A 13324-nucleotide genomic window follows, 5' to 3' on the forward strand; every position below is an offset into this window, starting at 1 on the left:
GAGGCCCTTCGGTAGTAGAGCGAAGGCTAGCTTAAAGAGAGACCCACAAGTTAGCTAGAGCCCGATGATGGAGTGGCTCAAGGAAGATTGCTAGGAGTCCCGACAAAGGGTCCAGAGCGGGGGCCCCAAGACACGTGTCAATATTTTGTTAGTTAGGGTAATGTGTGTAGACAATGACCATAATACCCTTTGGGATACCCTAGAATATTTCCTAGTGTTAGTAGAATTGTTCCTGTGGATAAGGGGCAAATGTGTATTGACAACATGAGTGGTTGAGGTATGCCTATAAATACCCCCACTTACTCAATGTAAAATGAGAATGAGTAGTTATTACATTAACAACGATTACATTGTTCACTGTGTTGCGATCACGATCACAACAATTTATTTTTTCACAAACTTGTTACATGACAAAAAACTTTTCATGATATTTTGGCTTCGTCACAATAGGCCATTTCTATTGTAGTGTCTAATTCCTAGCTTCCTTGGGAATGTGTACTATCTTTGCCTCACAATAAAACATGGTTAGTCTCTTAGGGGCATATTCCTTCAAAAACAAGAATATTAATTGAGATCCTATAAAGCCGAACCAATGAATCTTTAATGATCTTGCTACACAGTAGGGTACACTTAGTGGGCACCTAAGAGTTATTTTGACATGTTATGTGATGTGGGATGCTTTCTAAGACAAGGTTTACATTGTTCCCAGATACTTGGAAATGACATGGGAGCTGAGTATGAGTAGGTTTCAAGATGGGATGATGGTATAATTGGTTATTACCAAATCATTGGTTAACTTTGCTTTGAGATTCTATTGCGCAACTGTTTATGTGGGAAAATCAAGTATTGATGTTGTGGGGTAGTATAAGGTGGCTTCATCTTTTGAAATAAGTCTATGTGCTTGGGTTTTGTGTAGATTTTTGTGGGAGAAGGAGATGGAGTGCCCAAAACCACTTTGTCATATAACAACAACAGAAGTTGTGTGAGCTTTGTACAAATAGAGAAATGGTGTTCAATTGTCAATTTTCGAAGGAGCATGCGGAGGTTGCTATCTGTTGAAACTAGAGATGAGTAGAGCAGTTAATATCCAGCATAGAATCTGGCTTTTTGTTTGTACATGTTTTTACTCATTTAGGCTTCTGTAGAAGCAGGGAAATGAATAAATCCCTACTTTCGTCTTGGAAATGTACTTGTATGGGGAGGTGAATAGGCGTTTTAACAAATTTGTTTCAAAATTGATGGCCTTCTCCTATTCCATATTTTAAAATCACATGCGGAAGTAAGAGAGACAAGAGCAAATTGCAAATATTCCAAAACCAACACTGCACTTAGATGAATGTGAACCCTAGGTTTTGGTTAAGGCCATATTAAGAGGCATTTTGCAAGGAATCAAGCAACTTGATGAAAAACTAATAAACACAAGAGAACTAGCCGCTGGAAGAAGGGATTCTTCAAGTTGATGGATCTAGAGGGTTGAGATGGTTCATGACCAACTCATATGAGATGATTAATCCTCTGGACACAAGAAGAACACCTCTTACAACACCCAAAATAAGGAGCTCTCTAGGAAAAAGAAAATCAACAAGAAAACATTAAAAACTTGCACGAAAATATGAGATCCAAAAGCAAGAGACTAGAAGGAGATGAACTCAAGCATATGCAAAAAAACTCTCTTCATTAAGCTCAGAGGAACGCCCTCTTTTGGCAGATTACAAAATATTTTTCTCACAAATGCTCTCACCTAAATATAGGCTAATCACTCCTCTCTCCCTCTTCTCTCAAAACTCTCCAAAAACTTTCTAAAGCCCATGTGTTTCCACCAGCAATACCCCTCTATTTATAGGCCTATTGGGCTTGCTTAACCCTTAAGCAATCTTGTCCCTAAACTGCCATTCTCTTACAATGCACTCCCACCTACCACTTGGGGTAGTTTCGTCCGAATTTCTCTCCGTCCATTGGATGGTCGTGACGCCTTCATAACTTAGCTTCGTCTCGACGCAAGATTCATAATGATGCCACATGCACTTCATCCTCCCACGATTTTTGTGACCAAACCGGAAAACCGCCTTGCATGCTTCTCAAAGCATAATTAACAGCCACTTGCATACCCTTATGCAAGCATCCCGACGATTACACGTGTACTCCGTCTTGCAATTTTGACCGTCAGCAAGTCTCTTCGGCTCCCGATCCCTCGGGCCACCTTGTCACTTGCACCGGCATCCCTTTTACTTGACTTTGTCAACACACCGTCTTCATCCTTCATCTCATACTTTGCTTGAACTCCTCGTGTACACCTGGGATCACCCTTGACTCCTCCATACTCCCTTGATCGTCCGACACCAATCTCCTCGCTTAGCCCCGATCTTCCTGCTATCGGCCACCAAGTTGTATCCACCACCTACACATTATGAGATAAGCAAATATGTACTTCCAACACCATTTAACTCTATCACAAGTTAGTCAAAATCAAAATCCCTACAAAAATGACACATCTCTGAAAAATCGTGTATGCCGGATGATCTGGTGTTCACTCTTCCTAAGCGTCGGACTATCCAGCGTGTTCAACTCAGCAAACCAGGCTACCTGAAATCCTCTCTGCAAGAAATAGTTCGGCGTGTATTCATACCCAATGCTAGGCCATCCGGCGTATCCATTCTTGTCAGAACCCATTTTGCTCCTTCTCTGGAAAAATTACTCCGACAAAGCATCCGACGTACACATTGCCCAACACTGGACTATATGACGTATACATGTCCGCCAGAGCTAGTTTGCGACCTCTCTACAAGAAAAGATAATGCTCCGGCGTGTATTGCATATGAACGCCGGATCATCAGGCAAGTTCATTTTCTTCAGTACTAGATCATCCAATGTGTACAATTTTTCTAGACTCTGAGATAAACACGTCAACTCCATTTTATCTGCAACTTAGGTTAGTTATGATCATAATTGTAACACATAACTATGACCATGGAATCTCAAAATCATCAAACCAAACCAACACCATTGTCAATCACTCATCATATCTGAATAAAGGTACATTTCAGCTTGGTTTCTCAGTACTAATATACAATTTAAAAATATAAGTATGTACTCTTTGGCACATAAGAAATGGTATGGCAAGAAAGAACTTTTAGGAAAACTTTGACGAGTTTAAGCTAGCAATGAACTATTTCGGTGGCATATATGCTAAGTAATTCTATTTATTGACTTTAAGCTGGCAATGGGCTATTTTGCAGCATATCTATTTTGAACTCTTTTATATACACTACAAGTTGGCAATGAGCTAATATGGCAAAACATGTTGAGAACATGCAACAAATACAAGTCCAATTGTGTTGTCTTTCTATACACTTTAAGCTGGCTATGTGCTCTTTTGGCTGTATATCGTCTTTGAACTCTTTATGATGAATTAAAGTGCAAGTTGGCAATAAGCAGGGATAGAGCCAGAAACTTAACATAAGGAGGGCTGATCGAATCAAATTGTATATTTACATAATAATAATATAGCAGATAACGAAATAGTTGAACAAGGCACGAAATACAAGTGAAATGAAACTACAATATTCGGTGTCTACTTAGGTTGTACTCCTTTTCTATTAGACTTAAGTCGTACTACCTGACAATTCATCGTATTGAAATCATCATCTATGGGTGGTCCAATCATGAACTCTAGATCTATCACCCTCTCAATGTAGAATATGAAGCAATCTCTTAGGAATTTATCCTACATCTTATTCCGATGTCTTGTCTCTTAACAAGCTTCATGGTAGAACAAATTTGTTCTATTGTTGAAGTTGAAGCAAGAAAAGAGCAAGAAAAGTACAAATAAGTCGAGTAAACGTGCCAATTAAAGACAATTTGAATAAATAATAGTGAAAATTCTGAACTCCAGATTCCGCAGCACACTCAGCAACTTGTGGTACATCAATATTCTTTTTCTTGTTGCAAAATAAATCATTTTCCTCTTAGCCATGGTTATCTTAGAAAAAATACATAAGAGAATAGGGTGAAATAATTTCTTAGAAAATAACGATTTACGTATGAATAGAAGATCTAATACTAACATATCAAAGGGGATCGATCTGATCCTCTGAAATATGAGACCACACTTCAATCCAACACTGATTTGGAATCTTAAAGAGGTAGTATTATGGGAAAATCAGAGAAGGGAGAAGAAAATGGAAAGAGCCGACAACCAAGCTGAAGAGGGAAGAATGGCAGGAGAATGACAGTGGGGTGTTCCAAGGATTACGAGGATTTAATTGGCACACCCATTTTAACAAAGGTAACACAGCTCGACTAACCCCTGATTAATCACATCATAGCGCTCACGAAAATCTCAACGAAGAGATGAGGAACACCAACAAACAAGAAATTCATCAAACACCAAAATAAAGGAACAAAAAAAAGAACGTGCCAAGAACAAATCCAAATATGATTTTTGTTAATCTTGTGGGTCTTTACAGAAGGGATACATGAGGACACCACACACTCTCTATATTTTGTGAATAACAAGAAAGGATCAAGATTTCTTCATCAAAACACACTACTCTCTCAAAGCCTACAGCTGTCTCTCTAAAACCCTGACTCTCTTTATCAAAATGAAAGTCGCAAAGGGCTAACAACCAGCCCCATTCACATACGTAGGGATATTTTGTACATGCTCAAAATACCCTTTCACATTGCACACTTTACCCCTCACATAAGGTATTTTTGTCTAACCCTTTCTTTTTTCTCTAAACGCATCCGGAGCCTTCACAACTTTGCTCAACTCACATGGACCTCCATCTTCCTTTGTCGTAATCCACTTTTCCTTTTAGCATCGTGGCTTTGCCATACCATCTAGCATGCTTCTCAAGGTGCATCTTTCTTGCTCCCATATGAAGCGTTGTCTTTGTAAATCCTTTATATCTTACGAACTCTATGTAATATGGAGATGTATTTTCTATTTTTATATGATTCCAGCCTATTCACAATAATAAAAAAATCACCATCCTCCTCCTGGGGATTAATACATCACTTCTATCAAGAAAAACAAACCAATTAAAATCATTTCTGAAAATATATTCAACATTTAAGCTGTCACATCACCTACAAAAGCCAAAAATAGGAAATCTCTCAAAGTAGAACCAAGGCCTACCAAAATCTTTTAGCCATTTTAGGATTTTTAGAACCTATTCCAACCATTAAACAAGTCATCAACATAATCGGCAATGTGAGTTAACATTTAAGCCTTACAACCAGCAACTTTCAGCAATTTCAGCAAAACGGCAGACTGTTAGTCACCTTTGGGCAGACCAAATGCACCTTCGGTCTGCTGTTCTGCTACCTGAAAATTCAGCAGATCAATGAACCTTACGGGCTGCAACTAAATTCTCGAAAGTCTGCTGCTATGCACAATCAGCTGCTGGATCAAAACTTGGACTGAAGAAAACTGAAGCTGAATCTCGCAAAGGGCACTAGTAGACTGAAGACTCTAGGTGCTCTATTGCACGCAATTTTTCTGCAACTGAACATGAGAACTCACTGAAAAATTCAGAACTGGACATTCCTTTTCTTTTCTAATCCAAGAGAAGGATTTCTGCCGTTTATTCCAAGTTGAAGATATTAAACATCCCCAGCGGGAGAACACCACAAGAACAGGACATTCAGACTACAAGCTGAAAAACGTGTAGCGTAACTGGCAGGCTACGCTAACCTAAAACAATTTTTTTTACCATATTTACTGAGGAAACCATACTAGTAGGAGATCATAGATCGTTACCGCTTAACGCGCAGTGCAGCGGAAGAAGAGTTGGAGTAGACCAATCCAATATCGTGGGCGTCAAACTCCTCGAGCAGTTTCCTGATCACATCTGCGACCAGCCTCGTGCAGGTGTTCACGCTCCCCGACCAACTCCAAGTAGGTAGTCGTGCTCCTCGACCAGTTCCTCAACCAGCTCCCGATCAGGTCCGTTGCTTCTTCGACCAGTTTTGAGTGATCGTGTCGTGCTGTTCGACCAGATCCGAGCGGTCGTGTTGTGCTCCATGATCAGACGAGCACGTACATCAACCAGTTCATCACAGTCGGTGACCAGTCTTGAACATGTCGCGATCAACTCGCCAAGGAGATCAGCGTCGCAATAGCAGCAGCGCCTCTACGATATCCACACGTACTAGACAGAAACGCCGAGCGACGATGTGCCAGTACCGCACGCGCGGCTAGGATTTTGGGAGATCATGTAGAAGGCTGCGGCTAGGGTTTTAGAGTGGCTCAACCTTAGCACGTCCTACCCACGCCTCTCCTTATATAGAGCTCGCCAATGGGCTCACACGTTAGAAGCCCTTTAGGACTCTAACTTCTTATGGATCACAATCCAATCAAAACTCATTTACGAATCTAATTCGCATGTTTTGTTCCAACCCTTTAAGTGTGTGACCCGTTAGATTCATAAATATAGGAGGTCTAACAAGTGACCTAGTGTCACCATTAAAACAAAGATAGTTTAGCATCTTGCATGTAGTCTATTGCTAAATCTCCACCCATGTTTAACGAAGATCTCTATTGTTGTAGTCTCCAATAGCATTCAAGCCATACGCATGTTGTCCTTGTTTTCCACAATCTGTAACAAAGTCCAAAATCTGATCCAGTATGTTTTCTGTGAAGATCACCTACATATAAGAATTAACTCTTGCTTTGTCAAAAACTATATCATTCTAGCTGAGCTAAATTGCCCAAAAAAGAGCACTTGCTCCCACCAGAACTTGTTTTTAGGCTCCAAACCAATCCCATGTAACCATGAACCAAACAAATTGGATACACTAGTTGGGGGTCTTAAGCCAAAAGTTACTTGTACAACTCTCCAAATAAACTAGCAAACTGATAGTGAAAGAAAAGGCGATGAATGGTTTTATTATTAGAACAGAAACAACATTTTTTACTACCTTTCCAGTTCCTTTTTAGCAGGTTGCCTTTGGCGAGAATTACGGCTCTATGCAGGTACCATATAAAATTTTTAATCTTGAGGAGGAGTTTAAGCTTCCACAAATAGCGATTGTAATGTAGGATGTCACTATAATAACTGTCTTATACATTGATTGGATAGAAAATTGTCCACCATGGTATAAGGGCCACAATAAAAATGTCTAGTTGCACATTTAGTTGTACCATAGCAACCTTGGCTACCAAATCATTCAATAATTCTAAATTGTTCCCAACTAAAGCTCTTCTGAAAGAAATGTATATAGGGTCTAACGAAATGACTTCTGTTATCGTGGAGTGTTTCTTGTGAACAATATTATATAAAGAGGGGTATTGATCATTAAGTGTAGTTGATCCCAATCATTTTCCTTCCCATAACCTAATATGTGTGCCGCTTTGCAACCTAAACTTTCCCAAAATGAGAAATAATGGTTTAACACTCATTAGGCCAAACCAAATTTGTGAATCTCTTGGGTTTTTTTTTTTCACTTGAGCAATAGTTTTATTACCAAGATATTTATTCCTTAGTAATTACTGGCATACGCCTCTTCACTAATTAATCTAAAAAACAATTTGCTTAGTACACATTTGTCTATGATACCTAAACCACCTTGAACCTTTGGTTTACACAAAATGTTCCATTTGTCCAATCTATATTTTCCCTTATGTTTCTCACTCTGCCAAAAGAATCTAGATCTATAGTAATCTATTTTATTAGAATTCCTTTTAGAACTTCAAAAAAGGATAACACAACATTACAAGGCTACATAGAGTTGAATTAATAAGGATTAGCCTACTCCATATGGTAAGTGTTTGCCTTTCCAGGTACTATTAAGTTTTTTAAAACCGATCCTCTACCATTTTCCAATCTCCCTATGATGCATAGGTATTCCAAGATATTGAAATGGGTAGCTCCCCATTTTACATCCAAAAAACTAATAGATTGACTTTCACTAGCTTTCCCTTCATCATAGTAGAATAATTCATTTTTATGAAAGTTGATTTTGAGGTCAGACAATTTCTCAAAACCACACATCAAGAGTTTCATGTTCTTAGTCTTTTTAAAATCCTAATCCAAAAATGATCGTATCATCTGCATACAGAAGGATTGAAAGACCATCACCAATTAAATGTAGTACTATCCCTAATCTTTGACCATCCTCTTTCACCCTTGCAATTAAAATGGCGACCATATCAAGCACCATATTAAAAAGAATCGGTGAAAGTGGGTCACCTTGTCCCAACCCTTTCTTTGTTTGAAAATAACATCCTATGTCATCATTCACTTTTATCCCCGCACTTCCCTTGCTACAAATTATCCTATCCATTTTCATTGTTGTGGGGAAAAGCCTTTCATTCGAAGTGTTTGTTGAAGAAAAGGTTATTTAACTTTATCATATGTCTTTTGAAAATCTAGTTTGAGAATATATAACTCCATTCAGTTTTTTCTACGCATCTCATGAATAGTTCCATGAAGGATCATGACACCTTCCATTATGTATCTACCTGGCATTACAAAAGCTGTTTGTTTTGGTCTAATCAATTTTTTTGTTACCCAACAATCTTGTTAACGCCAACTTTAGTAAAAAATTGAAAACTAACATTACGTAAGCAGATAGGCTTGTACTGTTGAATTTTTGTGGCATAAGCTTTCTTATGTAACAATGTAATAATTCCAAAGTTTAGACTATGTAAAGGCAAAGTTCCTTTGTTGAATTCATAAAAGCAAAGCCAACAGATCCACCTTGATGACTTCCTAGAATACTTGATAACCGCTGAAAACCATCAGGACCTGGAACCTTATTATGTTCCATTTGGAATATTGTCTCCTTCACCTCTTTTTCAGTAAACATTGTTGTAAGCATGTCATTCTCATCACTGGTCACTTGTGGAATGTCTACTGTTTGAGTTTCAATCATTGTGAAATGATTACTCTCGAGAGACCGAAATGACCGTTATAGTACTGGGTAATACTTGCTTTGAAAGATTCATCTCCTTGGATTATTTGCTCCCCATGTTCTAACTGAAAAATGAGTTTTTTCTGTGTTTACCATTTGCTACCAGCTAAAAATATTTGGTACTATCATCACCTTCTAACAGTTATGTTGTTTTTTATATTTGATACCATTTGATATGTTCCTCTCTAAGACGTTGAACTAACATTTCCTTTAAAAAGGGCTTGAGATCTTTCTCATATGGATGTAACAAAGTTGATTCTGCCTTAAAAACTAGCAAAGTCATCTAATTTTATTTTGCCATCTTTTTAAGGGTAAGGATCGGCGTGGTTCAACTCTGGAGCGAACCAGACTGGTTCATGTAATTCATTCAAGGCGTGGAGGGGTGCGGGTCAACCCATTTTTTTAGCTGCTAGGCCCTTGGGCTCCAATGGTTGCTGTGGATCGATCCATTTATATTCAGAGCTCGCGTGGGCTGCTTGCAGCTAGACAGAAGAATAGTTGTTGTAGTGATAATAATTTGAGTACTGATGTATAACTAGGTCAATACATGTACTAATGTATAACGACTTATTCTCTCACAATCACGTCTACACAATTTGTATAAAAAGGCATCATGTCTTTGTAAATAAAATTTGTAGCGTGATGACATAAGAAGCAGCAGAAACTTTCCGTACATCTATTGACAAACATAAAACAACATGTAGAAATTTTCAATTTTAAAAAATTATATGGTCCATAACTGGACTAATAATCAAACCAAAACCATGTAACTCATAGTCTTCAGTAGGGAGGCAATAAGGAACTAGATTACAGTCTTCTTGCAAATACACCAAATCACCACGTCAGGCTAAAAACATGCTGGAAGGACTAACACTGTATCATGCCATAAAACATATGCAATAATGAAGTACAGAATTAGCTCAATGGATGATTCTGGTAGACCTAAGACACCTCTGATGAATCATGAATAGGGCCAATGGATGATCCTGGTAGACAAAAGACCGCAACCTTGTGGACCATTCATTTTCCCAACTAGTTATTCATTTTCTGAAACTAAAAAATGCCCAGACATTAGCAAGTGAGGCACCTCCATCTTCCTCCCCCCTTCCACCACTCCTCTTTATCGCCGGGCTCAATTAGATTGGTTCTGCAATATAGATGGATCAAGTTTAATCACAATATATATTATATCACACCACCAAAAATGTATCATATCAACATGCAGATACAAAAGGAAATTAATTAGTCTATAAAATTGCGAAACGATAACCTTCTGAGGTTCATACTGATAGTGTCAGTATGAACTTTGGATGGACATATTATGTAAAGAACTGTTACTGGAACATCTAGTTGCACCTCCTAATCAAAGGAAGCATGTAGTACTATAACTCAGAATAGTGCATGTTCCAGCAGGCATTTGTGTGACCAAACAAACTGTTTTTGGCAACATATGTGCAATGTATGTTCAAGCAGCATAAAATGTGAGCTCATTGCATGTTCCAATAGCATTTATGTGACCAAAACTGATTATTTTCAGCATCATGCGTACAGTGTATGTTCCAACATCATATATGTGACCAAAAGTGTACAATTCAACAAGATAGTTTAAAACCAGAATCACCTAGAATGCTAAATACTGATATTAGAATCAAACCAAGTTTCAGATGCATGCACAGTGCAGCCTGTAAACTAAGCATGTACTTTTCCATTTTTCAGTTCAATGCAAGATAAAAGATATTGCTACCCAAGAGAAACTTCAGAAGCAAATACCCGAAAAATCACAAAGCATAGATTGGATTAGAGGATGTTGTACTAAAATAGATAAGATCACAAGCTAGAAAATACAAGCTATACTCATAGTAGTACACTAGCTAAGGTCGAGCAAGACTTACAGGACATCTAATCTACCAAGATGGAAAAGTTTAGAATCTCCAAGGGCATGACATCTAGGGATTTCACAAGCAGAAACTAGCATGAATGGGGAACAACAGGTAGATCATCAGCGCATCCAGGTGAGCGGGATCCTCGTCGCCGCTGGCTGTGAGCTTGCCGTCATCCACGGAGCTCTTGCTGTTCCTACTCTCTTTATTCACTGCAGGGGACGGCTCTACGAAGCCCTTGCTGCTCCGCTCGGATCACGTCACCAGCTGAGGGGACGGCTCCATCACCTTGTGCGCGGCGGTGGATGACGGCGCATTGGATGAGGCAGCGCCGCAGCGGGGTATCGAAAGGTCTCTCTGGAAGAGGCGGGTCGATCCGCTCGGCCCTACGGTTCTGCCTGGGTCGATCCATACAGACCCGTTAGGCACATTTCTGTGGAGTGGATGAATGGTCCAATGGGCCGAACCAGCCCACGCCTTTTTTTTATTTTTATATTTTTTTATTAAAAATTTAAATAAATAATTCTCCGTAGGAGAAATTGCAAAACTAGACGCCTGCAGCCCTCTGAGAGGGTGGTTCTGAGGGGGCGGTTAGGGCTTTTTTCCCCCTAAAAATGTAATTTTTTGTGTAATTCAAAAATAAAAAAGGGTTTTAAGAAAATTTGGAATTTAAATTTAGAGTAGGTTATGTAATAGTCGGAGAATAAAAAATCAGTAATTAGTACTCACAGCATTTGACGTGAGTATGAGGTGCGAATGACGACAAACATAGTATTAAACATAGGGTGAAAACATTACAATATACTGTAACCGCGACAACACGATGAGGAAACAAAGGTGGCATGTACTGTTTGCACTAAGACCTACTTATTAGTGCGCCGATCCTAATCATAACATGTCTCAGAGAGAGAAAGTATGTCGGGTTACATTAGATACGCTCTACTGAATGCATCTAGGATACTTTCCCTTTCGAATGGCATCGGGACCTGCCGCCTTAGCACGGCGGGCTCTCCCCCCACTTCCTTTCCCTCTCAGCCTCCCGAGCCTGAGCCACGGTACGGTCGTGTGCCGCCTTCCTCATGCGCTCTTCTTCCTCCCGCTTGAGGCGAAGTTTCTCTTGTTGTTGCTTGTACTCCCGACGTGCGTACGCTTCCTTTCTCCACCTCATGTTCATGTCGACCCACTGCTTCTGTGCGTCATTTTGCTCATTGTCGAGCCATTGAATAAAATCACAGAGCGGTGGAGGGGATTGAACAAATGGAACAAGATGAGCGGTTAGTAAAACAGGGTGCAAAATCGGAAGAGATGAGGCTGATATCTGTTGTCATACCGGTCGATAACCAGTTGTTGCATGTTGAGGCTTGTCATACTCGTAGTTGGCACACATGAAGAAGCACAGGCCATAGGTGTATAAGATATCCTGCGACTCGCGGAGCTTACAAAGGTCACCACAAAAGCACATTGGTGGTTTGAGACCTTCAAGTATGGTAGTCCCCTAATGTTTCTTTGGTGGGTTTGATGGAGCTGAGAAAGATATTACACTTGAGAGATCTGAGAAATGAGTGGTGCATCAACGTAAGGAGGTTCGGCTATTTATAGTTGGGGGAGGCAGGAGCATTGGATTCGCTCTTGAAGAAAGGAGTGAGTGCAGGGGCGTAGCTGGTGGCAGGAGCATCGGATTCCATCTTAAAGAATAGGAAAGTTGTGTCATTGATCATGGTTAGAGATTCCACATTTATTGGTACTTGTGTTGTCATTTATTGTTTGGAAAAAGCTGGATAGTGTTGTCACTTATTGTTTAAAGCCTGCGCAAGGAGGCATGTGTTGTCAAGTCATGGTTAAAGTTCAGTAGTGTGGTCACTTCTTCATTAAAGTAACACTCCCAACAGAGGAAGCGAGGTATCACTCGTTGCATAAGTTGTTTTGTAAGATATAATGACGACGACAAATGTATCTTGTGATCGTGTCGGATTAAGAAATGCAACTAGGATGCCATCGTTTTGGAATACAAAATATAGTTACGACATACTAAGTGGACCATAAAGAGTAAACGTGTCTGAATATGAAGGAGTACATCGCGAAGCGAATATGCATATGTAAGTTACTTTAATTTTGCATATGTACCTGTGGACGTGCACGGGGACGGTACGGTTGTGGACGAGAGGGAATGCCTGGTGACGGTCAAACTGCCGCATGACGCGGTGCGGTGAGTATTCTTCGACGTAGATGTCGAAGACAAGCGGCGAGTTCGTGAGCCAGTAATCCTCGTCGCGGGTACACAACGGTGACAAACCCAATCCTGCACGCCCTTGCACGGCCAAGATGTTGTAAAGCTCCCATACCACATCGTCCGGACGTAGCCTATCGAACTGGGTACGAAAACGCTCGTAAGCGCTGTGAGGCTGCTCATGCGCCCAGTGTGGCTGCGTGACAAACATCGTTACAAATCGTTAGAGGGAAAAAGCTTGCGAAGGAAAGTGTTAATATAAAATACGTACCCGATGACGGCACCACATCGAGGCCAT

General features: G+C 39.9%; 1 long non-coding RNA gene across 1 annotated transcript; it reads right to left on the bottom strand.

Moving 5' to 3' along the window:
• Positions 1-9758: 9758 nt before the first annotated feature.
• Positions 9759-11189, bottom strand: LOC133883189 (uncharacterized). Its single transcript, XR_009902828.1, has 2 exons — positions 10812-11189; positions 9759-10066 (listed from the first exon to the last, which is right to left on the bottom strand). It is a non-coding gene; the product is annotated as an uncharacterized LOC133883189 (long non-coding RNA).
• Between the last annotated feature and the right edge of the window lie 2135 nt (positions 11190-13324).

The sequence above is a fragment of the Phragmites australis genome, chromosome 10, assembly GCF_958298935.1.
Source record: "Phragmites australis chromosome 10, lpPhrAust1.1, whole genome shotgun sequence".
In the NCBI taxonomy this organism is placed as follows: Eukaryota; Viridiplantae; Streptophyta; class Magnoliopsida; order Poales; family Poaceae; genus Phragmites; species Phragmites australis.